This window comes from Gossypium arboreum, chromosome 10 (genome assembly GCF_025698485.1).
Source record: "Gossypium arboreum isolate Shixiya-1 chromosome 10, ASM2569848v2, whole genome shotgun sequence".
NCBI classification, from domain to species: domain Eukaryota; kingdom Viridiplantae; phylum Streptophyta; class Magnoliopsida; order Malvales; family Malvaceae; genus Gossypium; species Gossypium arboreum.
In genome coordinates this window covers 82,800,740-82,827,847 of record NC_069079.1, presented here as the reverse complement: position 1 = coordinate 82,827,847, position 27,108 = coordinate 82,800,740, and the positions used below count along the sequence as shown (strand labels likewise).

At 35.3% G+C, this 27,108-nt stretch overlaps 1 long non-coding RNA gene across 1 annotated transcript; it reads right to left on the bottom strand.

The window, feature by feature from the left end:
* Nucleotides 1–4,937: 4,937 nt before the first annotated feature.
* Nucleotides 4,938–7,452, bottom strand: LOC128281692 (uncharacterized). The gene is made up of 2 exons (XR_008271949.1): nucleotides 7,342–7,452; nucleotides 4,938–5,151 (listed from the first exon to the last, which is right to left on the bottom strand). It is a non-coding gene; the product is annotated as an uncharacterized LOC128281692 (long non-coding RNA).
* Between the last annotated feature and the right edge of the window lie 19,656 nt (nucleotides 7,453–27,108).

The following is a 27,108-nucleotide window of genomic DNA, read 5'->3' as shown; positions in this document are numbered from 1 at the left end:
CTAATTTCTCAAATAGATTTCTAATACAAGAATTAAGCCAACCTACTAACCTTAACACCCACTACTTATGTACAAAAATTTATCCACCCTAGCCTATAGTTCATTCGGCCATTCTTCACTCAACCAAACAAAATTTCATAGCAAACTCCTATGACCGAGCACACACATATACTTACATCCCAATACTCATAATATTCAAAATTCACATTTTAATAAATTATCTTAAACAATGCCGAATCCTTAAGTGATTAAACATCAAATTTTACTCAAAACATATAAACAACATTTATTCATGACATCAAGCATCTTTATTTAGGCTATTACTAGTATAAGCATTAACCATTCATGTTTTTAGAAAGACCAATTTCTTTCCTCAACACATTCATCATCAAAATTCAAATAAAACAATCAAAATTCCTTCCTTTATAACCATAACCGAATGCTCCATTCACCCATCATTATTGAAAATTTTAGCATGGGCTAAGCAAGAACCATGATAATTTACCTAAAACAAGTAAACATTTCACAAATTTAACACAATATACTAACCTCCCTAAAGATTCAAGTGACCGAAATTCCTCCCCTCCTTTCTTTCTTCTATTCACCAAGTTGAACAAAGAGAGAACTTTGTTTTCATCACCAAATTTCCTTATTTTTATTTAAAGTATAAAACCATTTAACTAAAATTAATACATATTTTAATATGAGTCCATCATCTTGGCCGCCACTACTAGCAAAAGGGTTATTTGACATGCAAGTCCAAGCATTTTTATAACATGCATTAATAAATTACTTCAACATTTGCCTAACACATTTCTTAAATTTTCTCACATAAGTCCTATTTAATAATTTCGCATACAAATGATAAAATTAAAGTATGAAACTTCCACACATTCATATTCACATATAATAAGCATTGAATATGACTGTTAATTATTTTTATGACTCGGTTTCGTGGTCCCGAAACCACTTTCCGACTAGGGTCAAATTAGGGGTGTCACAATGCTTAAACAAAAGCCTTTTTGTTCGTATTGTTACTGTTTCAAAACATACCATACCAATATAAACTTATCATTTGAACCATTATTCACATGCATCAAAAGCACATCATTAACACAAACCAACCATTTCCAAATGGTACCAAGCAACCAACATATATATATACATACCAAAAATCAACATTTAATATTCAACCCACACTTTAACCATAAGTCCACCTATACATGCCATTATAACCTTATCCAAAAGATAAAAAGCTACCGATATATTTGCTAGATAGTGTGATAGGTCTTCAACGAGCCTCTAAACTAATCGAGCTTCTAATAATCTATAAAACATAGGAAAGAAAACTACGTAAGCATATAATGCTTAGTAAGTTCATAAAACATGAACATAACTTACCATTTGATTGTATAACATTAAAATTAAGCATGATATAATCCAACAACAAGCTTAGCATAAGCCTAAGCATCAACAACAACATATGTTAGTGCTTTAACACATAACTCAATTAAACTATCACATGCTAAGATAGATTCACATGAACATAATACCATTGAATTCATTCTTTCCATAAGCATAAATATACATCCCTTGAACATAATCATTTTATACCTTTCCATAGGTTCATAACATAGTCGATTGGAACACTTACAGTTCCTTCCCTTTACATGCCCGGTGAACCACATAGAATAATATCGGATATGCGGGAAAGTTCACACAAAGTGTGCTAAACACATGGTCGAAACCATTCCTTTTCCTTTTCCTCTACATCGTTGCTCACTCGAGCCATAAAATGGGTATGCTCACACAAGCTGACGGTCGAAATGTAAGCTACACAATGCCGCTCACACAAGCTGATGAGCATTTGCAACAAATACAGGACCTCAGCCATCAGTAGGACATTTAAGACCAGCACTCAAAACATGGTAACCCTAATGACATGTCATTTGTATCCTATATATTCCAAGGTTCAAACAGGGCTCGATAATCGTCGAAACATCATTGGATTCTCATAATTTCTTTACATGGTATATAACACAATTCATAAATATCAAAATAACATTATAATGTTATTTAAACATACTAAACTTACCTCAATTATACCGACGTCGAAACAAAATCAACTAATCCGAGGCTTTAGCTTTTCCTTGATCCAGATCCGTACGAGGTTTATCTTAATCTAGATAAGCAAATTCAATCCATTTAATATTCATACTATTCAATTTAGTCCAAAATTCATACTTTTACAACTTTACACTTTTGCCCCTAATATTTTAACTTCTTTACAATTTTGTCCTTATACTTGTAAATTCATCCACATTTCATGTTAGCCAAATTTACTAGGGATCTATACAACCTCATACAAATCAGCATTTCACAATTAATCATGGTATTTTACTACTTTTACAAATAAATCCCTAAATGATAATTTCATCAAAAATCCTTTTACAAAACTTGTTTATTTAACAACAAGGACTCATAATCTTTCATTTAACTTTAAGAATCATGTAAGAACATTCATGGAAAAACCCTAAACCTTTAACAGTTTTGCAAATTTATCCTTGGGCTAGTTAGATTAAGCTACAATGGCTCCAAAAATATAGAAATCATTAAAAATGGGACAAAATAACACTTACATGCAATAGTTATCCTTAGCCGAATGCTCAAGCTCTTTTAATAGAGTTTTTCTCTCTTATTTTTGGTGGGAAGGATGAACAAACAAGATGATATATTTTGTGTAACACCCCTAACCTATATCCGTCGCTGAAACAGGGTTACAGAGTATTACCAAAGTTTACAGAACAAATACAATTAAATTATATCATTCACTATTCATATTCGTAACCAATCATATTCAATCATATTTCCCTTAATTGGACCCTCGAGGCCTAATTTTTACATTAGAAACAAGTCGAGACTAAATCAAAAACTCAAAATTTTTTCGCAAAATTTCAAAAATTTTCCTAAATGCAGGGGACACACGCCCATGTACGCAGGTCGTGTGGCTCACACGACTAAATGACACGCTCGTGTCTCAGGCCGTGTGGGTATTCAATGTGAAGCACACGACCGTGTCCCAGCCCGTGTCCATACCTATGTAACTCTTTGACTTGAATCACACGACCAACCACACGCCCGTGTGCCAGGCTGTGTGTACAATTTAATTTTCAAAAATTAGGTGCAGGATTCACACAGCCAAGACACACGCCCGTGTGACCAATTCTAAGCATTCTGTTTCTAAATTTTAAAGATGCAGGGGACACACGACCAAACCACACGCCCGTGCGCATGGCCATGTATCATACACGATTAAGACACACGCCCGTGTGTCTGCCTGTGTGGACAAAATAAGGCCATTTCCTAGCCTTATTTTTCACCCAAAATTTGCCTTGTACCTACATTAACATTTTAACACATTTCCAAACCAATTCAAGACATTTAAATCAAGCCAACATTAACATTATACATGATATATCATCACATGTATTCAAACTTACCTTTTGAAAGGCATATATGTTTACCATAATTCAATATAACCATACCAAGCACAGATGTATTAACCATATTATAACCTCAAGTATATATGTATTCACTAAAAATACCATCACTAGCCATTCCAATGGCTAGATTACAATCAACCATTTACATGCCAACATTTGCCAAATTAGCCTATATATGCCATTATACCAAAATAAGTTTGCTATTTATACCAAAATGAGTGTGATGATGCTTCAAACAATGCCAACCTTTACGAGCTTCCGAGCATTATAAAATAGAGAAAAGAAAACAAAGTAATCATTTAATGCTTAGTAAGTTTGCATAACAGGAATTTAACTTACCATGCATTTACATTTAAGGTAAGCATATAAAGATACATCCAAGCAATTTGGCTAATAGCCTAAAACACGCAACTTCACCAAACATGTTAGTCATTATTCCATATAAATTTCAAGTATCAAAGATAAGCTCATCATAATAAAATTTTCATAATCATGTTCTTGTCATATCATGTTTCCATATAACATGTACATTTCTATAAATAATCATCTTAAGCTCATTTTAACCATGTCAAAACTTTTCCTGTTGAAATTTATTTGGAATATTGATGAATACACATGTAGTATACTTTTAGTCTATAAATTTGTAAATCGTCAACTCATAATCAGGGGTACCCAATTAGGGCACATAATAAGGAAGCACTCTCTCGAGCCATATAATAGGATGCTTATGTGAGCTATGTAACAGAAAGCTTATTCGGGCTAAATTAGGAAACTCATAAGAGTTTAAAATAGGAAGCTCATTGAGCTTGACAGGTAACTCCAAAAAGTTATTATCAGAGAGCTCTAGATAGCCATATAACAGGTAGTTTAAGCGAGCCATATCAAGAAGCTCACAAAAGCTTATATTAGGATGCTCATAAAGAGCTGTGTTTGTGTTCGCAATATATGCAGGATAACAACCGTTCATATAACAGGACACTCACAAAGAGCTGCGGTAGTCCGCAACACATGCAAGATCACTATCGATCAGGATGCTCGTAGGAACTGTAACACCCCAAACCCGGCCTAGACGTTACGACCGAATCTGGCGTGTCACATTGAAGCGTTATTAGAGAAGTCATGTTTTATCTAAAATCTTTCTTAGTGTTTAGAGAATATTTTCATTTTAAATTAAAGTGAATGGAAGCTGCGCACCAGGTAGGATTCAAGAAAAGAGGAGGTGAGTCAATTAGACTGCTTAAGTACCTAGCTCTTCCATGATCCAATCCTAGACATGCCCACAACCATTGCCACACTTTGGTGCTAGGTTAGGTTTTGGGAAAAACGAGTTGGAATTCATTTAAGTAGATATTTTTGATAAACCGATTAATTGTATCATTGCGTTATTTTGAAAACAATTATCATTTTGGAAATGTGCCCTAGGTCTAACTCATATTGTTATCAGAAAAATATAGGGTATAAGATAAAATAATCCCAAAAAAATAATTAAAATGGCCTTATTACAACCCAAAACCAAATAATAATATTAATAAGATAAAACTTATAAAGAAATAAATCGGCTACTTATTGCAATTAAAAGAAACATAAACAGTAGTGTGGCCATCTCTGAGTCCCTCGCAGCTCCAAACCATCTAAGCTTAGGGATTACCTGCACAGTTAGAAACGGGGTGTGTTTACGAAAACTAAGTGTGTAACCCCAATAACAAACAAACAGTAAATAACACGGTATCAGTACAATCTGGGCCAAAGCCCTATTTAGTCTTAACATATACTCGGCTGAAGCCTTTCCATAAACCATATCACTGGGCCGAAGCCTTTTCATAAATCACATCACTAGCCCGAAGCCTTTTCATAAATCATATCACTGGGCCGAAGCCTTTACTGTAAACGGTATGGCCCTTAGGCCCATTTCAATATCACATGTAATGTTAATGGATGTATGCAAACCCATTTCAATATCACATGTAATGTCAATGAATGTATGCAAGCCCATTTCAATATCACATGTAATGTCAATGAATGTATGCAAGCCCATTTGGGGAGACTACTCGACCCACCATCCGCTACTCTCCACCCGTACCAACCAAGCTCTCCATGTGGGGAATAACTCAACCCACCCAACCAAAATTTCGCTGGCAGCATAGCTGCTTTATCATATAACTGGAGGCCTAGCCTCTTTTAATAACTGGGACAAAGCCCTTTCTGATAAACTAGGGCAAAGCCCTTTTCGATGGCCAAGCGAGCCCTTTTAGCACTTCCTCCATCAATATAACCCATATCCCATGCAATATGTCATGTATGCAGAATGTCATGCCCATATTTGAATCAAACAATCACAGTCAAGTCATTCATATCACCAACATATATTCACAATCAAATCCGTCAACCACACAGTCCAAGTCAGTCACTTGCCGATAAGGGCAAAACAGTCATTTTTCATATTATAAGGGTATTTTCGTAATTTTACCAAAAATCAAGGTTTTCCATGTTCATTACAATTTTCAATATTTCCGAGTGTTTAAACAATGATCTTTAACCCACTTATTAAATTCGGGCTTTTAGGCCCAAAACCCCTAATAGGCCCTACGAATGTTGATTTAGCCCACTAAGCCTGCTTAACCCAAATTTTACAACAATACTAACCGTGTTAACATGAAACTTTTCCAAATTCCATTTTCTATCAATTTTACCGAAATGGGCCCAAAAGCCCATTTGGCCCAATTCTTGCCCATTGAGGCCCAACTTACCATCGTGCACAAAATTGAGTTCTTACCCGTTCCATCAATCCAAACACCGATCTTATCGTATTTATCACATGTATACCCACACGCAACATTACAAGTTCCCGAAATGCCGGTATTTTAGCATTTCGACTACTCAGCAGATATTAATCTAAGCTACTGCGAGGGTTAGTACACACCTGTTATGGGTTGAAGTTGAAACGTTTCCATAATCAATCACTTACGATAACCACCACCTGTCACTCAAACTTAACTAATCCAATATCAATATATGTAAATCCTAAGCACATCAGTCATACAGAACATAAGGGCATATTCGTCATTTTACCATACAAGGGTATTACGGTCACTTTACCCTACAAGGGCTTTACGGTCTTTTTACCTATTAGGGGTATTTTAGTCATTTCATCCTACAAGGGTGTTTTGGTAAATCTACAAACCAATGGTATTTCAGTAATTTTGTAAACCAATGGTATTTTTATAATTTTTAGAAAGTTAAGGGTATTTTTGTACTTTTGTAAATCAGGGGAATTTTGGTAATTTTACAAATTGAAGGTATTTCGGTAATTTCACAAACCAGTGGTATTTCGGTAATTTTACAAACTAGGGGTATTTTGGTAATTCTATCCTACAGGGGTATTTCAGTAATTTTACAATTGAGGGTAAAACGGTAATTTTGTAAACTGAGGGTAAAATGGTAATTTTGTAAATCGAGGGTAAAATGGTAATTTTATAAATCGATGGTAAAACGGTAATTTTGTAAATCGAGGGTGAAATGATAATTCTATAAATTGAGCATAAAAGGGTAATTCTACAAATCGAAGGCATTTCAGTAATTTGGTAAACTAAAGTATTCTAAACAGGGATAACAATACGAATGGGCCTAAAGCCTATTCTCGGCCCAAATGGGCCCACACGCTCGTATGACCCTTTTAACCCAAATCTAGCCACAAATATGAGATTCACCTAGCCTAGTCCAATATTTACTACACAATCAAACAACTTATCCAATTGGGCCCGTAGGCCCATTAGGCCCACATGACCCCTTTCGGCCCAAAGTAGCCATCCTACAGCTAGAGTAGCGAGAAAATACACACCTGATAGGATACTGGAGTTAATCCATGCTCCGAGCACTCTTAGCCGACGCCCAACCCAAACGAGCACGCCATACAGCGAAAGGGATCAGCCAAGAAAAGGTACCTTCACTCTCCTCATGGTTCCCTCTATTTAAAGCCAGCTTCGCATCCACTCTTATGTTAGCTTCCCGATGTGGGATCCCTCCAACATCAGAGTTTAAATTCAACACCAACTCTTGCCGCCCCCTGTTAGCAAAATAAATGCTCCTTACTTGCCATGGGATTCGAACCCATGCCTCCCCTCAGATGCTCCACATGCTACTTGCCACTAAGCCACAAGGCTTTTTGTGTCATATTTTATCCCCAATTAATTATAAGGTCTAAAGGCCAAAGTCCGAGTTCCTTAAAAAAACCAAATTAAATTGTAAGAGCCAAGGCTTGAACCCAGCTCCCATACAACCTTAATGACGCCACAACCACTAGACTACAAGCTTCCTTGTGTCATTTATTTAACACAATAATTTAAAACCCTCATCCAAGCATCCGGTTTTTTTTCACTTAATACCAAAATTTTTGCTAAAGCCCAAGTTTGAACCCAAGATTTCTCTAACAGTTCTCAGGGCCATTAACCACCAAAGCAGACATTTAATTGTGTTATTTCATTGCACAATTAAATACTTATATACAACCTCCTTACGGACCCGCACTCAAGGCCTAATACTTCTAGGCCCAAATTCGGGGTGTTTCAGGAACCATGTAACACGAAGCTCAAGAGGGCTTATAACAGGACGCTCGTAAGAGCTGTGGTGTGTCCGCAACATATGCAAGACCACAACCAATTCAGGAAATCCCGTATCCATCGAATTCCATTATTCAAACGGGACTTATCATGCATCGGTGGATATAAGATTAATTTCATATTCATGACAATGATACAATTTACATACATATCATTCAATTTAAAATATATAAATACACAATTTAATTACACGAACTTACCTCGATAAACGTTCGTATATAAGGATCTACTAATTCGATACTTTTTGTTTTCCTCAATCCAACTCCGTTTGGGTCTACCCGGGACTATATAAATGAATTTAACATCAATTTAATCCACTTCATATTTAATTCAATCCAAATCACATTTTAGGCAAAAGTACCATTTTGCCCCTATACTTTCCATAAATGACAATTTCGTCCCTAGGCTCGGAAAATGAAATTCATGCAATTTAATCCTTATTCCAAGCCTAAATTAAATTTTCATATAACATTTATAGCACATATATTTCATAAAAATTAGAATTTTTATATGAATTTTACATCTTTACATCTTTACGATTTAGTCCCTAAATCACAATTTCATGAAAATTCACTTTACAAAAGTTGTTTATCTATCAACAACCTTTCAATTTCTACCAAAAAATTTAGAATTTCAGCATATTCGTCCATGGAAAAATTTTAAAAATTTGATAACTTTACAATTTAATCCCCAAAATAGATAGATTAGGTTATTCTGATCTTAAAAATATAAAAATTACTAAAAACGAGACATGGTTACTTACCTAATTAAGCTTGCTTGAAGTTCTTTCTCTTTCCTATGGTTTTCATAGAAAATATTTGGGGAAGATGATGAAATAAGATGATATTAATTTATTATCATCTTTATTTTTTCTTATTTCAATTTAGTCATTTTCTTTTTCTAATTTTCCATGGATAAATCATCAAAAATATCTACTAACTTTTCTTAATGGTCTAATTACCATATAAGGACCTCAAGTTTTGAATTCCATAGCTATTTAATCCTTCTAGCTACTAGAATTCAACTTTTTCACTTTATGCAATTTGGTCCTTTTCTCCTAATTAAATACAAAATCGGTAAAATTTTCTTATCGAAATTTTCATACGTTTTCCCTATTATGATGCAGACCATGCAATAATATTAAAATAAAATTTCTTTTTTACTATGATTTGTGGTCCTGAAACCACTATTCTGATTTAACTGAAAACGGGCTGTTACATTTTGTTTCATTAATTTACTTTAACATATTTATTAATTTACATATTTAACCTTGTTAATTAACCTTAAGTTCACTAAATTTTATTTCCATGAATGTCCACTAATAATAATAATGGTGTAATTGCCATATAAATCCCTTTACAATTTAATTCATAGCTAATAGCTACCTTTAACTAATAGAACTCTACTTTTGCACCTTTTACGTTTTAGTCCATTTTACTAAATTAAGCATGCAAACATCAAATTTTATTACCAAAATTTTATACGACCTTACTAATAAACCATAGACATTAAAATAATAATAAAATAAATATTTACTAGTCAGATTTGTGGTCCCAAAACTACTGTTTGGATTTCATTGAAAACAAGTTGTTACAACCCTCATTCCTAAAAGAATTTTCGTCCCCGAAAATCTTACCAGAAAAGAGGTTTGGGTATTGCACTTTCATAGCTTCTTCCAATTCCTAGGTGGCTTCTTCTATACAGTGACGTTGCCAAAGAACTTTCACTAAAGTTATGTTTTTATTTCTCAATTCTTTAACCTTTCAATCTACAATTCTGATTGGTTCTTATCAGATTGAATCTCAATGTCAATAGGTGAAATCACATGCAATGGATTTGATCGATACCATCGTAACATAGACACATGAAATACATTGTGAATCTTTTCTAACTCTGATGGCAATGCTAACCAGTAAACTATTGGCCTTATTCTCTCAATGATCTTATACGGCCCGGTAAACCATGGACTAAGCTTTCCTTTATGACCAAATTGAAGAACTTTCTTCCAGGGTGATACTTTAAAAAATACTTTGTCGCTGACTTGAAATTAGATGTCTTTTCTTTTCAAATTTACGTAAGATTTCTGTCGATCAGGAGCTGCTTTCAAACTATCTCGTATAACTTTAACTTTTCTTTGGTTTCTCGTATCAAATCAACCCCGAGAAGCTTTTTCTCACTGAGCTCGGTCCAATATAATGGAGTCCGACACTTTCGACCATATAAAGCCGCATACGGTGCCATTCTAATACTCGACTGATAACTATTGTACTACGTAAATTCAACCAACGGTAAAAATCTCTCCCAATTACCTTCAAATTCTAAAACACAACATCGAAGCATATCCTCGAGTATCTGAATCACCTGCTCAGATTGACCATCGGTCTGAGGATGAAATGCGGTACTAAAATGCAAGCGAGTACCTAGAGCCTGATGTAACTTGCTCCTAAATCAAGATGTAAACAGCGGATGTCTATTAGAAATAATGGAAATTGGCACACAAATGCAATCTAACAATCTCAGCCACATACAAATCTGCTAATCTCTCGAGTGAAAAATCCGCACGCACTAGAATGAAATGCATAGATTTTGTCAAATGATCAACAATAACCCAAACAACATCTTTCTTTCTAGGAGATAAACATAGTCCGAAAACGAAATCCATCGTGACACATTCCCATTTCCACTCTAGAATCAACACTGGTTGTAACAAACCAAAAGGTACCTGATGCTCGGCTTTAACTTGCTGACACACTAAGCATCTCGATACGAACTTAGAAATCTCTTGTTTCATACCTGGCCACCAATACATTTGTTTCAAATCACCGTACATTTTATTGTTACTAGGATGAATTGAAAAACTACTACTGTAAGCTTCCTGTAAAATCTTCTGGATGAGATCAAAATTTCTCAGAACACAGATTCTACCTTTAAAATACAAACTATCATCAGAACCAACATGAAAATATGAATCAGGTGTCGTCTCAACCTATTTCCATTTAGCAACTAAAACATCATCACATTTCTGAGCTTCACAATTTTGTTGCAAAAACATCGGTCTAGCTTTCAACTCAGCTAAAATCGAACCATCATCAATCAATGTCAATCGCGTATTCAAAGCTCGCAAAGCAAACAGAGATTTTCTACTCAAAACATTAGCAACAACATTAGCCTTTCCCAGATGATAATCAATGCTTAAATCATAGTCTTTCAATAACTCGAGCCATCTACGATGTATCAAATTCAAATCTTTCTGTGACATCAAGTACTTTAGACTTTTATGATCCGTGAAGATATGACATTTTTCTCCGTATAATGGTGTCGCCAAATCTTCAAAGAAAATGCAATCACTGCGAGCTCTAAATCATGCATCGGATAATTCTTTTCGTACATTTTCAACCATCTAAAAGTATATGCTATCACTTTGCCCGCTTGCATTAGAACATAGCCCAAACCGTTTGAAGCATCACTATAAAGTACAAATTCTTTACTCGACTCATGCTGAACTAACACTGTGCCTCGGTTAACAATACTTTTAACTGATTAAAAATTCACTGAAACTTCTCGGACCACTCGAACTTTGTAACACCCCTAACCCGTATCCGTCGCTGAAATAGGGTCACGAGGCATTACTAAACATAAGCACAGTTCCGAACATTCTCATGCTAACACAGGTCATATTCTTATATACATGTAAAGCATATAACTAATTAAATATTAAACATACATTATATAAACATATTGCATATACGAATCACAGGTTCATCACTTTATTGATAAGCGAATACCAAAATAAAAATTCAAACATTTTATTTGTTAATTCTATACATGCGCATATTTACCCGATTAAATAATATCACAAGGTATTTTATGACTTAATATATATGGCATTATCAACTTCACAAATGATCAAGAACATTTCATTAAACATTAAAGTCACACCAATTCCACCATTCAATCTTAATCTAGAAGTTTACCAATTGCGTACCTGAATACAGATATATATATACTTGTTACTTATTAAATATGCAATTTACTAACAAAAAATACCTAACACCTACTCAATATTTACCTTCATCAATTGTACCTATTTTACGAACCACATAAGCATAATATATGCATATACATTTCCATTACAAACCGAATCATAATGACAAGTATCATTTGATTACACACACATACACATGTACATATATATATAATCAACATCTTGCTCCTTTGTTAAGCCAAATTACTAGACCATTCACAAGACAAATCATAATAAACCCTTGTCATATTCAAACATATTTATATATCATTAATGGCCATTCACATATTAATACCTATATCAAACATAACAACAAATTTCATATATACTTTATTTATACACAACCATGTCGAATCATCTAACCATACTTATGAAAATTTATATACACCATGACCGACTCATCAACCACAATCAAGTTCACCAACCATTATCAAGCCATTTCTAAAACATATAACACCTATCACGTATATCATTCATTCATAGCATATAACATTATAACCAAAACAGATTAAACCATGGCCAAACATAGCCAAAATTATACATGACCAAAATCCATCATTTCCAAAAGTATGATCCAGCCTATACATGCCATAGATTCAAAATTTCACTTATAAAGATACCGAAGGCAGTCGATAGTGTGATAGACTTTGCTGACGACCCCAAGCTCATCACTCGACTCTAAAATCTATAAAACAGATGCAAACAAAAACACAAGCTAACATAGCTTAGTAAGTCATAAGCAAATAAATAGCCCAATGATATAATCAACTCAATTAAACTAAACCAAATTATATGATCATTACCACAATTAGTCTCAAACTTACAAATTTCATAAATAATACATTTCTGTACACAAATGCTACCTTGGCCGTATGCTCATATAATTAAAATAACAAATTATCATTTAACTTTCAAAACCAAAATGTCATTACATAACCAAATATACATACGCCCATATGCACAAGCTCAATAATCATAATATAACATCATGTACATATACTACTTATGTGGCCGAATATACATGATCATATATACACATATTCAAGAATTAATTCCATAATTTTCATATCATTTATTCACAAAGCCGAATACACTTACCATGTTCACATACATTCTTCCTTTACTCCATACAAGACTTACAACAAATATCAAGTAACTTACTTACCTTATTTCAAGTAGGAAATAAACTAATTCATACCTCATCATTTTTGCTCAATTTACACATTCGATCACACTTATCGTTGCCCCATGAACCATTAAGAATTAGAGAGGGCATTCCGATAATCACATATATCATACAATGCCAACGTCTCGATGTGGTCTTACATGTAATCACATATCGATGCCACTGTCCCAGACAGGGTCTTACTCGCACACATATATCGGAGTCACATATCGATGCCAACTTATAAAACGTGGTCTTACTCGCACACATATATCAATGCCATGGTCTTACTCGCACTTCACATATCGGAATCCTATGTCATGACATATGTATCCTAGCTATTCCTAAGGTTCATACGGGGCTTTCGGATGTCGTAACTTGGTCGGAACGAGTTCGTAAACATAGTTGCCAAGCTTACTCACATTCACTATTGCATATAAATAATCACATTTTCCATTTCAGCATGTATAATTTTCATTTAATTAAAATTAAGTACGTCTATTTGCTTATAAACTTACCTCAGACGATGTAAAACGGAACGGGACGGCTAGTCGACTACTTTATTTTTCCCCTATCCAAATCCGATTTTCTCTTTTCTTGATCTAAATTAATATAAATTAAACTTATTTAATTAAATATTCAATCAAATTCATCCAAAAACACATAAATAGGCAAATTACCATTTTACCCCTGACATTTTACACTTTTTACAATTTAGTCTAAATGCACAAAACACAAAACATGCAAAATTTGCACATACCATGCTTAGGCCGAATACTCCTAGTGCTCATACAAGTCCATACATTTCATTTATTTCACATTTTAGTCCCTCAATTTATTATTTTTTCAATTTAGTCCTAATTACTCAAAATCATCAAAAATTCCAATACAAAACATGTTAATCTATCACATATATTTTATTTTCTACCATCAAACAACAAAAATCACAAGCTTTCAACAATGGCATAACTCAAAATATTCACCAAAATAAAAAATTCAAGCATGGGTCTTGTAGATAACTTAGTAATGATCTCAAAACGTAAAAATTATAAAAAAATCAAGCTAGTTATGTAACACCCCAAACCCAGCCTGGAAGTTTGGCTCGAATCTAGTGTGTCACATTGAAGTGTTTTTCGGAAACCATGTTTCCATTAAAAACCCTTCTTAATAATTAAAAACTTGTACCCTTTTTAAACCTTGTTAGAAAACCTCAGCTGAATAACATTCTTAACAACTTTGTAAAAAATCCTGGCAGTTGTGGAAGCTTAATTTAAAAACAATTACGGTTACGTGATGTTTTGAACAACAGTAGTTGCTTTGGAAAACCGTGTTCTAATACTAGCAATTATAAGAACAATAAATAAAATTCCAAATTTGAAATCCAGAAAATTACAACGGCTTTACTACAACCTACATAAAAACATTTAAAAGCAATAATCAAAACTAAACATAAACAGTGTGTGTGGCTTCCTCCGAGCCCCTCGCAGCTCCGATCCGTCTAAGGCTAGAAATTACCTGAAAGGTTAATAAACGGGGTGAGTTTACAAAAACTCAGTATGAACTCCCCTACTATAAAAGGAACAGTCAGTCATATAAAAGAATTAAAAGTCTGGCCCCAGCCTTACTTACATATTCAGTATCAATTGGGCCTTAGCCCACTATAACAGATAAGCACGTATGGGCCTTAGCCCATTACGAATAAGAAACATTATCAAAACTAGAATCAAAATGAGAATCGAATCGAATCGGTGATGAATCGAATCGAATCGAATTAGAATTAGGTGACGTAATTAGAATCGAATCGATGTCGTAATGTAATCAAATCGAATGTGAATGCAATCCCAACCCAATCCACCAGTATACACCCCGCACCAACTTTACACCATGTGGGAGACAACTCGACCCACCCATCCGCTACACACGTAATTTACAATGAGGTCATCGATATTGTGATGAAGTCACCAGTATGATATATTGTGGCTAGGCCACCGAGCAGATATATATATATGTGGCGAAGCCACCGGATTGCAAATGAGGTGCGGATATTGTGACGAAGTCACCGAACAGATATATGTGGCGAGGCCACCAGATTGCAAATGAGGTCGCCGAACGCTTCCTCCATCAATATAAACCGTGTCCCATGCAATGATATACATGTCATGGCATACAACATGCGAATCAAAATATCATGCCCATACTTGAATCAAACAGTCCACATCAAGTCATTCATATCACCAACATATATTCACAATCAAATCCGTCAACCATACAGTCCAAGTCAGTCACTAGCCCACAAGGGCAAAACAATCATTTAACACCCTAGGGGTAAAATGGTAATTTTATAAATCGAGGGTAAAACAGTAATTCTGTAAATTGAGGGTAAAACAGTAATTTTGTAAATCGAGGGTAAAATAGTAATTTTGAAAATCGAAGGTAAAATAGTAATTCTGTCAATCGAGGGTAAAATAGTAATTTTGTAAGTCAAGGGTAAAACGGTAATTCTATAAATTAGGGTACTTTGGTAATTTTACAAGTCGAGGGTATTTCAATAATTTTACAGGTCTAGGGTATTTCAGTAATTTTACAAATCAGGGGTATTTTGGTAATTTTACAAACCAGGGGTATTTTGGTAATTTTACAAACCAGGGGTATTTTGGTAATTTTATAAACAAAGGGTATTTTAGTAATTTTTCAAACTAGGGGTATTTTGGTAATTTTGTAAACCAAGGGTATTTTGGTTATTTGGTAAACTAAAGTATTCTAAACAGGGATAACAATACGAATGGGCCTAAAGCCCTTTCTCGGCCCAAATGGGCCCACACGCTCATGTGACCCTTTTAGCCCAAATCTAGCCACAGATATGAGATTCACCTAGCCTAGTCCAATATTTACTACACAATCAAACAACTTATCCAATTGGGCCCGTAGGCCCATTGGGCCCACATGGCCCCTTTTGGCCCATCGCGGCCCGAAGTAGCCATCCTACGGCTAGAGCAGTGAGAAATACACACCTGATAGGAGACTGGAGTTAATCCGCGCTCCGAGTACTCTTAGCCAACGCCCAACCCAAACGAGCACGCCATGAAGCGAAAGGGATCAGCCAAGAAAGGTACCTTTACTCTCCTCATGGTTCTCTCTATTTAAAGCCAGCTTCGCATCCACTCTTATGTTAGCTCCCCGATGTGGGATCCCTCCATCATCAGAGTTTAAATTCAACACCAACTCTTGCCGCCCCCTATTAGCAAAATAAATGCTCTTTGCTTGCCATGGGATCCGAACCCATGCCTCCCCTTAAATGCTCCACACGCTACTTGCCACTAAGCCACAAGGCTTTTTGTGTCACAATTTCTCCAACAATATTCTTAAGGCCTACCTACTACACCCAGGGTTTGATTCACCTTAAACCAAAATTTTTGCTAGAGTCTAGGTTTGAACCTAGGACTTCTCCAACACTTCTCAGCACACATAACCACTAAAACAAGCCTTCATTAACGAAATTTACATGCACAACAGAATATTATAAGCTGCCTTCAACCGCTCCCATGCTCAAGGCCCAAATTCAGGGTGTTACAAGTTACATACCTTGATTGAGCTTAAGAGATGGCCGAACCCTAACTTCTCTTATTTCTTTTTCTTTTCTTTAATATTCGATTGATGAACAAAGATAAATAATGAATATGATAACTTTGGTTTTAATTAATATAAGTTTATTAACTAAATTACATATATAACCTTTATAATATAATGTAAAACCATTATAAACCTTGGCGATTACCGTCCACTCAATATGTGAATGGTTTAATTGCAACATAAAACCTCCATATTAAAAGAACAACCACTATTTGGCCCCTTTTACACTTAACCACCAAATTTTCATTTTACGCTATTAAGTCCTTTTATTTAATCGGACATTCAAACGACAAAATTAAAGCACGAAAATTTCACACAAATAAATTCACACATAATAAACACAAAAAATAATTTAAAAATATTTTTTTGAGTTAGATTCGTGGTCCCGAAACTACCATTCCAATTAGGGTCTAAATCGAACTGTTACAAACATAACATTTTTTTGCAACAATCTTGTCTACGGTGTAGCAATCATCGAGAATCCCTTGACGAATCTTTTCTGGCTAAACCCAGAAAACTTCTGACCTCAGACACATTTCTCGGAGGCTTCCAATCTACTACAGCTGAAATTTTGCTCGGATCAACTCTAATGCTATGGGCCGGTACATGTCCTAGAATTCATATTTGCTAAACTTGGTGAATAATTACTTTTTGCGTAAAGTTTGTAAAACAATTCTCAAATGTTCGACATGCTCTGACTCATCTCGTGAATAAATAAGTATTTCGTCAATGAATACCACAACAAAACTGTCTAAGTAAGGTCTGAAGGTTTTGTTCACCAAATCCATAAATACTGTAGGTGAATTAGTCAAACCAAATGGCATCACAAGAAATTCATAATGTCCATACCTGGTCCTGAACGTAGTTTTTGGCACATCTAAGTCTTTAACTCGCAACTAATAATAACCAAAACAAAGATCGATATTTGAAAACACTGTCGCACCTCTCAACTGATCAAACAAATCATCAATACATGGAAAAGGATACTTATTCTTGATCGTGACTTTGTTGAGATGCCGATAGTCGATACACAACCGCATGGACCCGTCTTTTTTTTCTTAACAAATAACACCAGGGAACCTTAAGGAGAAAATTTGGGTCGAGCAGAACCCTATCTATCAACTTTTACAACTGTGCTTTCAACTCTTTCAATTTTGTAGGTGTCATTCTATAAGGAGCTATTGATATCGGACATGTTCTCGACATTAACTCAATAGCAAACTCAACCTCTTTGATCAGCAGTAACCTCGGTAACTCCTCTGGAAACACATTTGAACCCTCACATACCACTGGTATCGATTCTAGCTTTAACTTAGTAACTATAGAATCAAATATGTAAGTGAGATACGCTTCAGAGCCTTTTTCTAAAATATTTCTATGCAAACATAGCTGATATAACATTAGATAGACTATCCAATCTATCTGACTCAATTCAAAGCTCTTCATCATTCAGACATTTCAAAATGATAGCTTTTGTCTACAGTTTACAACAACATCACGTAGAGTTAACCAGTCCATACCCAGAATCGCATCAAACTCATCAAAGGGAAGTAACATCAAATCAACTGAAAAGTTGCAACCCCGAATCATCAAAGGACAGTTTTTACAAACTTTATCAACTAAAACATACTGACCTACGGGGTTTGTTACATTAACCACACATTTAGTAAACTCAAAAGGCAATTTCTTATCTGACACTAAATTCGTGCATACATATGAACGTGTTGACCCCGCGTCAATCAAAGCAGTAACATCAGTATCAAAGATAGAAAATGTACTAGTGATAACATCTAGTGTTGAAGCTTCCTCTTGAGCGCGGATTGCATAGGTTCTAGCTAGTGCTCGTGCCTCGGATCTCACGGCCTCGGAGTCACGATGTTAACCCGGGATTTTAAAATATTTGCAATTTGGTCATAATCGGACCTCAAGTTAATAATAGAGATTTTGTAAGCTTGTGTAATACCCGAAAATTATCGTATATTGTATCATATGCTTGTAATGACTCGTTTTTCAATGATATCAAAAACTGTGATTTTAGAACTCCATTTTCGATGTTCAAGTTCATAAATATTATTATTTAATCTTTACGAGGTTTTTATCAAGTTTAATTAAAATTTGGTCCCTTAATTTTATCAATTGGATAGATAATGAAGGATATGAACTAAATTGTAAAACTGGTTAAAGTTAATACTATAGATTTTTATTTAGTTTAGGGGCCAATTGAGAAATTGAACCCATTTTTCTTATTAAATAGTGAATGATGATGCCATCTCCCACTTATTTTTAGCTTATTTATGTTTAAGTTAAGTTAATTAAAGATTAGAATAATAAATTAAGATTAATTTGACTTTAATTTTAATATAAAAGCTAAAATTAAAAAGGTGTCATATTTATTTTCCCTTTTTTCCATCGTCAAAGCCAAAGAAAACATAAGAGAAGCCATTTTTAGACCTCAAGCAATCAACTTTCAAATTGGTAAGTGATTTCAAGTTTGTTTTTGTAACGCCCAAAAAATCTAAGTATTTATTTTTGCATGTTGTGTTGCACAAATACATTCTTGCTTCGGTGGTTAAGTGTCTTGAGAAGTATTAGAGAAGTGCTGAGTTCAAGCCTTGGCTTGTACAAAATTGTGTTTTACTTGAGTAATCCCTGTCTCTGCTCCATAGACTTCTTAAATAAATGTGGATAAAATATGACAGGAAAGGGCTTGCTGGTCTAGGGGATATGTAACACCCCAAACCCGGCCCGGATGTTATGGCCGAATCTGGCGCATCACATTGAAGTGTTTTAGTGAAAACCTTGTTTTCATTGGAAACACTTCCTTAAAACAAAAAACCTTAATTACTTTGTAAAATCTCTTTTCAATTGCGAAAGCTTTATTTAGAACATATGATTTATGAAAACTCGTCATTTAAAAATACTATTGCGGAAACGTAGTATTTAAAAACAGTTATGGTTTAGGAAACCACGTTCTACTTCTAATAAATATAAAGCATAAAAAAAATGATAATAATCCTAATTTGAAATATTAGCCAAAGGAAAGACCTTGTTACAACCAAAATCAAATAGAAATAATTTAAAGTCAATATATTAAAAATTACATAAAGACTAAGTCTAAACTATTTATGCTAGTTGGCCACCTCTGAGTCCCTCCATCCGTCTAATCGCCTACTGAGGATCACCTGAAAAGTTTAGAAGGAGGGGGTGAGTTTCGAAAACTCAATGTGTACAACCCTCAACGAGTATAAAGCAATAATTAGTCATTTTAGGCCAGAGCCCAATTCAATAACAGTGGTCTCTGGGCCTTAGCCCAAATTAGCCTCGGTGGCGCCGAAGCCCACATCGCAATAATATCACAACAATATCATACATGCAATGCAATGCAGTGCAATCCCATCAATAATCCATCCGCTACACACTAGCTCCGTCCCCTGACACATCATGTGGGGATATAAATATTGACCTACCCAACCGATACACATCCATGGTAGCCCGGTTGTGGAACTACCTTCATTTACACATTGGGCTTAAAAGCCGTCGGTGGATCCACAATTGTCAAGCAACCATGCAATCCTTATATACTTCCTCCGTTCCATAATACCCAAACCATATGCAACCTAAACAGAATATCATATGTATGCAGCATATATGCATGTCACATCCATAAAACTTACATTCAACACCTAGGGGTATTTCGGTCATTTTCACCCTTAGGGGCATTTCGGTAATTTTTCCTTTTATTACTGTTTTCACTTACCTTGGCCCATTAACAAATCCCTTGAGCTAAGATGAACGAATACTATGCACCAGGTAGGATTCCAGAGAAGAGGATGTGAGTCATTAAGACCGCTTAAGTACCAAGCTCTCCCTAGATCCAATCTTAGACATGCAAATACCCGTTGCCACACCTTAACCCTATGATTTGTCCACGGTCGCAATATATTAATTAAGTTTTATGTAGTCATCATATAGTAGGCCCAAAACCCTTTACAAAGCCTAGTCAAGTTCACATACCTGTATATGGCCCACTAGGCCCAATCACATTTATATGGCCCATTAGGCCCAAATCACATTTATATGGCTCATCAGGCCCAATTCACATTTATAGTCATGCTCACATACAATTTTTCATCACATAGCATCAATTATCTATTTTTTCCTATTATGGGCCCAACAGCCCATCAGGCCCATTAAGCCTATTCCGGCCCGGTTGGCCAATTCACAGCCCAAGCCCATGGAATCGCTCATGGGGCCTCAGAAAACCTATCAGTTTCCATCTCACGAGTGTTCACACACTCGCAAGACTGTCGTAGTCAAACTTTTAGTTTTTCAGTATTTCAACTTTTCGACATTTCGGCTTTTGCCAATTTACTTGTGTGTGCAGTGTGTGTACACACATTCGGATTTATATCAAGTTATCATAGGGTAGAAGTACTCACCTTATCACCTGGAGTACTAAGTATTCATAATCGCCCGAACCTATATTCAACATTATATTCCATTAGTCATATTCCATTAATTCAAAACAAATCCACTACTTACTGAAGAACCACCTATACTTGCCTTGACTAGATTGATCGACTGCGATCTACCTATGTAACTCGAAATCTAACGTAATCCCCCTTCCGCATCTAGGCAGAAAGTCCCTAATGGCTGACACCTTACATCGCTTAAACTTGAGAGCCTCTATCCCAACCTCTTTGCTAGAACCCTCTTTTTCCATCATCAATCACACTCTTGAACGAGAGGGAAAAAGAGAAATAAATGGATAACCGTAGGTTAACGAAAGTTTTTTAAAGAATAAAGAAGAATCCACTTTTAAGAGTGTAGAAACGAAAGAACTTAAAAATATTTAACAAAAGCCGAAGAAGATCTAATTCACTTACCGATTGCGAGATTGCTTGGCAACAAGAAATCAAACCCACAAAGTGTATGGGTCAGCTTTTAAATGAAAAAGAAACAGTGGGCTAAGTTGAAGAGGGAAGAGATTGATTCGATTAAAATAGAGAAGAAAAGATCAAGAATTTGACTTAAAGAAAAGAGGATGTGATATGCGACTGAAGGACACAAAAAAAACAAATGCCCTTACTCACCCGTACCACACACATATTTATACTAAAATAAATAAATAAATAAATAAATAAAAAATACACCTACACTGCTCAATCGACTTAAACTCGTTAAGATAATTTCCATTCAAATTCTCCAATTTTATCACCATCATATCTACCCTTAATCCTCATCCTATTCCCCTTGATTTTAGCCAAAAATTCCAATTAGAATTGCATTCAAATTTCTTCCACCGTACAGCACTTGTGTAGCAAAATTAAATTCTCCCTTTGTACGCGCCTCCACTTGAACTCCAGACCTCAAGGTTACTCTACCTCCCTATACGCTGCTAGCCACTGCACCACATCCTTTCTTATGCTACCATTCGGTCACAATTAATTATAAGGCTTTCATGCCTAAGCCTCAGTTTTCTTAAAGAACAAAAATTTAAACTTTGCCTGTAACGCCCCATACCCGAGACTGTTGCCGGAGTCGAACACGAGGTGTTAACAGACTTATTTCATTGTAAAACACAGTTTATTTTAAAATTTCCAGACGAGCTGGTTAACTGCATCACAGTCACTTTAAAAATCATATCTCGAGTTCCAAAACTCGAAAACTGATTCTGTAAATTTTCCCTAAAACTAGACTCATATATCCATCTACAAATTTTTTTCTAGAATTTTTGGTTGGGCCAATTAGTACTGTTTATTAGTTAAAGTCTCACCTATTACAGGGTTCGACTACTCTGACCTTCATGCATTGTGACTTAGATATCTCCCTGTACAGGGCTTCAATACTTATGACGTTTGTTTCTAATGAAACTAGACTCGAAGAGGAATTTGTAAATATAAAGCATGACTTCTAATTATCTCTGGTTAATTTATAGTGAGTTTCCAAAGTCAGAACAGGGGGTCCAGAAGTCACTCTGGCCCTGTTTCACGAAAACTTAAACATCTCTTAAAATACGGCTCATATGATCGTTTCGTTACTTTAATATGAAAATATACTCATCAAGGTTCAATTACATAATTTATTCACTATTTAATTCCATTCCTATTATTTTTAGTGATTTTTCAAATTCACTTCACTGCTGATGTCAGCATCTATTATAAGGTAAATTTCACCTATTTCATAGTTTCCATGATTCAACTAGAATTTGTCATACATAGCACCAAAATGATCGTGATTAACCATTCCAATGGCTAATCGTTACCAAAAATTTCCATACCACTCAATGAACAACTTACAAAATGATTATAATGCTATGCTCAAAATATATATATAAGCCATTTTCGTATGGCTATCCAAATATACACAATACCAAAAAGTACATGACTAACAACAAGGGCAGTCCTATACACGCCATTAACAGAGTTCAACTAAAAGAGTACCAAAAGGGCTTTGATAGTGTGGATGACTTTGACTTTGACACTCCCGAGTCCGATAGCTAATGAACCAAAATCTATAAAACAGAGAATCAAAGAAACGGAATAAGCATTTAATGCTTAGTAAGTTTTGAGTAATGAAATCATGCACAACTGAAGTATAGCATTCATATGACTAAACGAATAGTTTCATATACACATATTCTCAAAATCATACCTACTTCACATTTCCAACCCTTATATTCATACATAAGGTATTAACTTGACTAAAGGCCTAAGCTTGTTAATCGATTGAGCGAATACTATTTAAAAGGAATCAATTATTCCAATGCATATACAAAACATACCTCATCGTTGGGATTTTACGAGCGTATTAATTGAAATTTTTACAGAAGATCGCTCATTCCCAAACCAAGTACCTTCGAGTTTAGTCGGATATAGCTACTCGCTCAAATGCCTTGGGACTTAGCCCGGTTATAGTAACTCACACAAATGCCTTGGGACCTAGCCCGGATATAGTAACTCGCACAAATGCCTTGGGACTTAGCCCGATATAGTAAATCGCACAAATGCCTTGGGACTTAGCCTGGAATTAGTCACTAGCACAAATGCCTTCGGGACTTAGCCCGGTTATCATCCGGATATTCATGCACATATCAATAAATCATGACGCATCTATATTTCATTTTCATAACTAGAATTCAAACACAAGTCACTTATCAAGCATTACCATTTTCGGCTACCCGTCACAAGTATAAACTAGTCACCTCAATATATAATTCAAGTTGAATCATTATATCTCCGTTTGTTTGTTATGCTATATGTCATGACTTAATCAAATCATAAACTAAGTTCCATTACTTGAAAACTTACCTCGGATGCTGTCGAACGACTTCAATGGCTATTCAATTACTTTTTCCTTCCCTTTATCAGATTTAGTTCCCCTTTGCTCTTGAGCTTAATTTAACAAATAAATTGATTTAATCATCTTGAACATCGAGAGAAATTCAAGGTACTTAGTCCATATATATATTGGACATTAGAGTCATATGCATGAAATCATGAATCAAATTCAACATATTAGCTAATATTCTCCTTTAGCCGATTATCTAAGTCAAGATAGAATCATCAATATGCTTACCTATAGCCGAATACATGCAACACCAATCTATGTATGCGTTCATGTGGTCGAGTATACATATGCCAATATGATATCATTTCCATTTCGTTGAACACTTAACATTTACCACATAGCAATTAACCCATTTCTTTACTCATGTGGCCGATTATACTTGGTCATGCATACACATGATTAAGTTATTTAACACCTAACTCACATAGTCATAGTGTACAAAATCTTAAGGTCCACATATGAATACCCCCAAGTTCCCATGACTTAACCCCTAACCACATTTTTGTCGAGAATTCCTTGAATTTCTAATAGCATACACACATATAATCAATTAACTTAAGCTACCTTTAAACCTTTACTTATCACCTCATGCCAAACCATCAAATGAACTAATTATAATTACATAGGTACTACCAAAGCCGAAACCTATGCATACTATTATTCCTTATGCCCAAACCAAAGACCACATTCGGCACTTTCATCCACCATTCTACCAAGCATGTAATATTCAAACACATCCAAACTCACATTCGCCCTAGCTCATAACAAGGTAGCCGATTCTTTTCCTTAGTATCTAATGCTCACCTATGATTCTTTTTATAGTTCAAACACTCATCTATCATCATTCACCTAACTTTAACATGAAACAACAAAACTCACCATTTCTCATCCAAATAACATGAACAACAACCATTTCTTGAACATTTTCTCATGACCGATTGCTCATGTTACCAACAAGATTCAAAATTTGAACATGGGCTAACTAAGGGACTTAGTAACTAGCTTAATACATTCAACAATTCCAAAAGCTACCATGAATTACATACCTTATTCAAGACTAGAAGAAGTGGCGAATATTTTACTTCCCTTCCCCTTCTTCTTAGCATTTTCGCCAAGGATGTTAAAAGATGAACATTTTTTTCTTTGTTTTCTTCCTTCAATTCACGGCAATGGAGGAGCAACCTAGCTAATTTTTTTTTGTTTCTCCTCCTACTAACCACTATTATTTTATTACCCATGTTCTTTATTTTATTATTCCTAACATAAAACACTAACATAAAATGTTTATAATACATTTTAACCCATAGCATGGCCGGCCACCATCCTAAGTTTTGGGTAATTTGACATGCAAGGACAAACATTTTCTAACATGCATCAATAGGCCACTTTAACATTTGCCTAGCACATTTCTAAATTTTCTCACACAAGTCCTATTTAGCAAAATTCACTTACAATTAACAAAATTCAAACATGAAATTTTCACACATGCCTATATACATATAATAAGCATCAAATATAACGGTTAATTATTTTTTATGACTCGATTTTGTGGTCCCAAAACCACTTTCCGACTAGGGTCAATTTAGGGCTGTCACATTGCCAGGCCTGGGATTCAAACTTGCTCCCTCTCATAACCATAGCATGCTTCATGCCACTGCACCGCAGGTGCTCTTATGCCATATTCCATCCCTAACTATTTTTAAGGCCTATTAACCCGCAACCTGGTTATCCTAAAAATATTTGCGACCGTTCAGATTTGAACCCTTGATCTCTTGGCTACGCTATTCGTCCCTTGCCACCAAGCCACAAGCTCTTTTATGTCATTTCTCCTCCCCAATTAATTATAAACTCTTTTTGCTGACCTCCAGGTTGTCTAAAAAATAACCCACAACTTCTGCTCATGCTGCGACTTAAACCCAACACCTTTCCTTACTCCTAACGCCTTTATGCCACCAGGCCAAGCGCATCCTTGTGTTGAATCCCCACCTAACATATTTATAAAGCCTAAACGCTAGCTTCCCTACTAATCTTTTCCGCAATAAAAAAATTTTGCCAAGGCCAAGACTTGAACCCTGGATCTCTTGCTTACTACCCATGCCTTTTGCCACTAGGCCACATGCTTCCTTGTGTTAGATTTTACCAGGCCTTATTAATAAGCCTTCCACCTAATGCTCAAGGTCCTTTAGAAAAAAATGAAAAATTTTGCTAAAGCCCTGGATTGAACCCAAGACTTTTTCCACACTACCAACCCTTCCTAAATAATTTAACAATTAAACTAAACACACAATTATAAAATATTTAAACACCTTTCTTTTATTCAAGCTGCCTTCTAACCGATCCCAAACTCAAGCCCATTACTTCTAGGCCCAAAATCAGGGTGTTACAGGATAAGTGGCGTGTTACCTGTGTCTGAGATCTAAGGTTCGAGTCTTGGATTTCACAATGGATTTTATTTTGCTGTGAGTAGGTGAAAATGTTCCAGACTGGCCGAAACTTTAAGGAGTTTGAAAGGGGTTCGAATTGGTTGATGGAGAGACTAGAGGAGAGATTTGGGAAGAGATTTGAGGAGTGGGTTAAGGAATAGGGGAGTGGTGGAGTCGAAGTGGGATTCTACTCAACCATTCTGTTTCTTGTGGCATCCCTAGCCATTCGATCATAGGACCTTTTGTCTCTTAGTGCCGAAATTGTTCTGGTTTTTGCTTTCCATTTCAATAGCTGTTACCGTTTCTGCTTCTCTTCATCCTTCAATTTTACTGTATGTTGGTAGCTGAATGTTACTTGTGACCTTTTGAGTATTTTCGTGTTGACTTATTTTGGGTT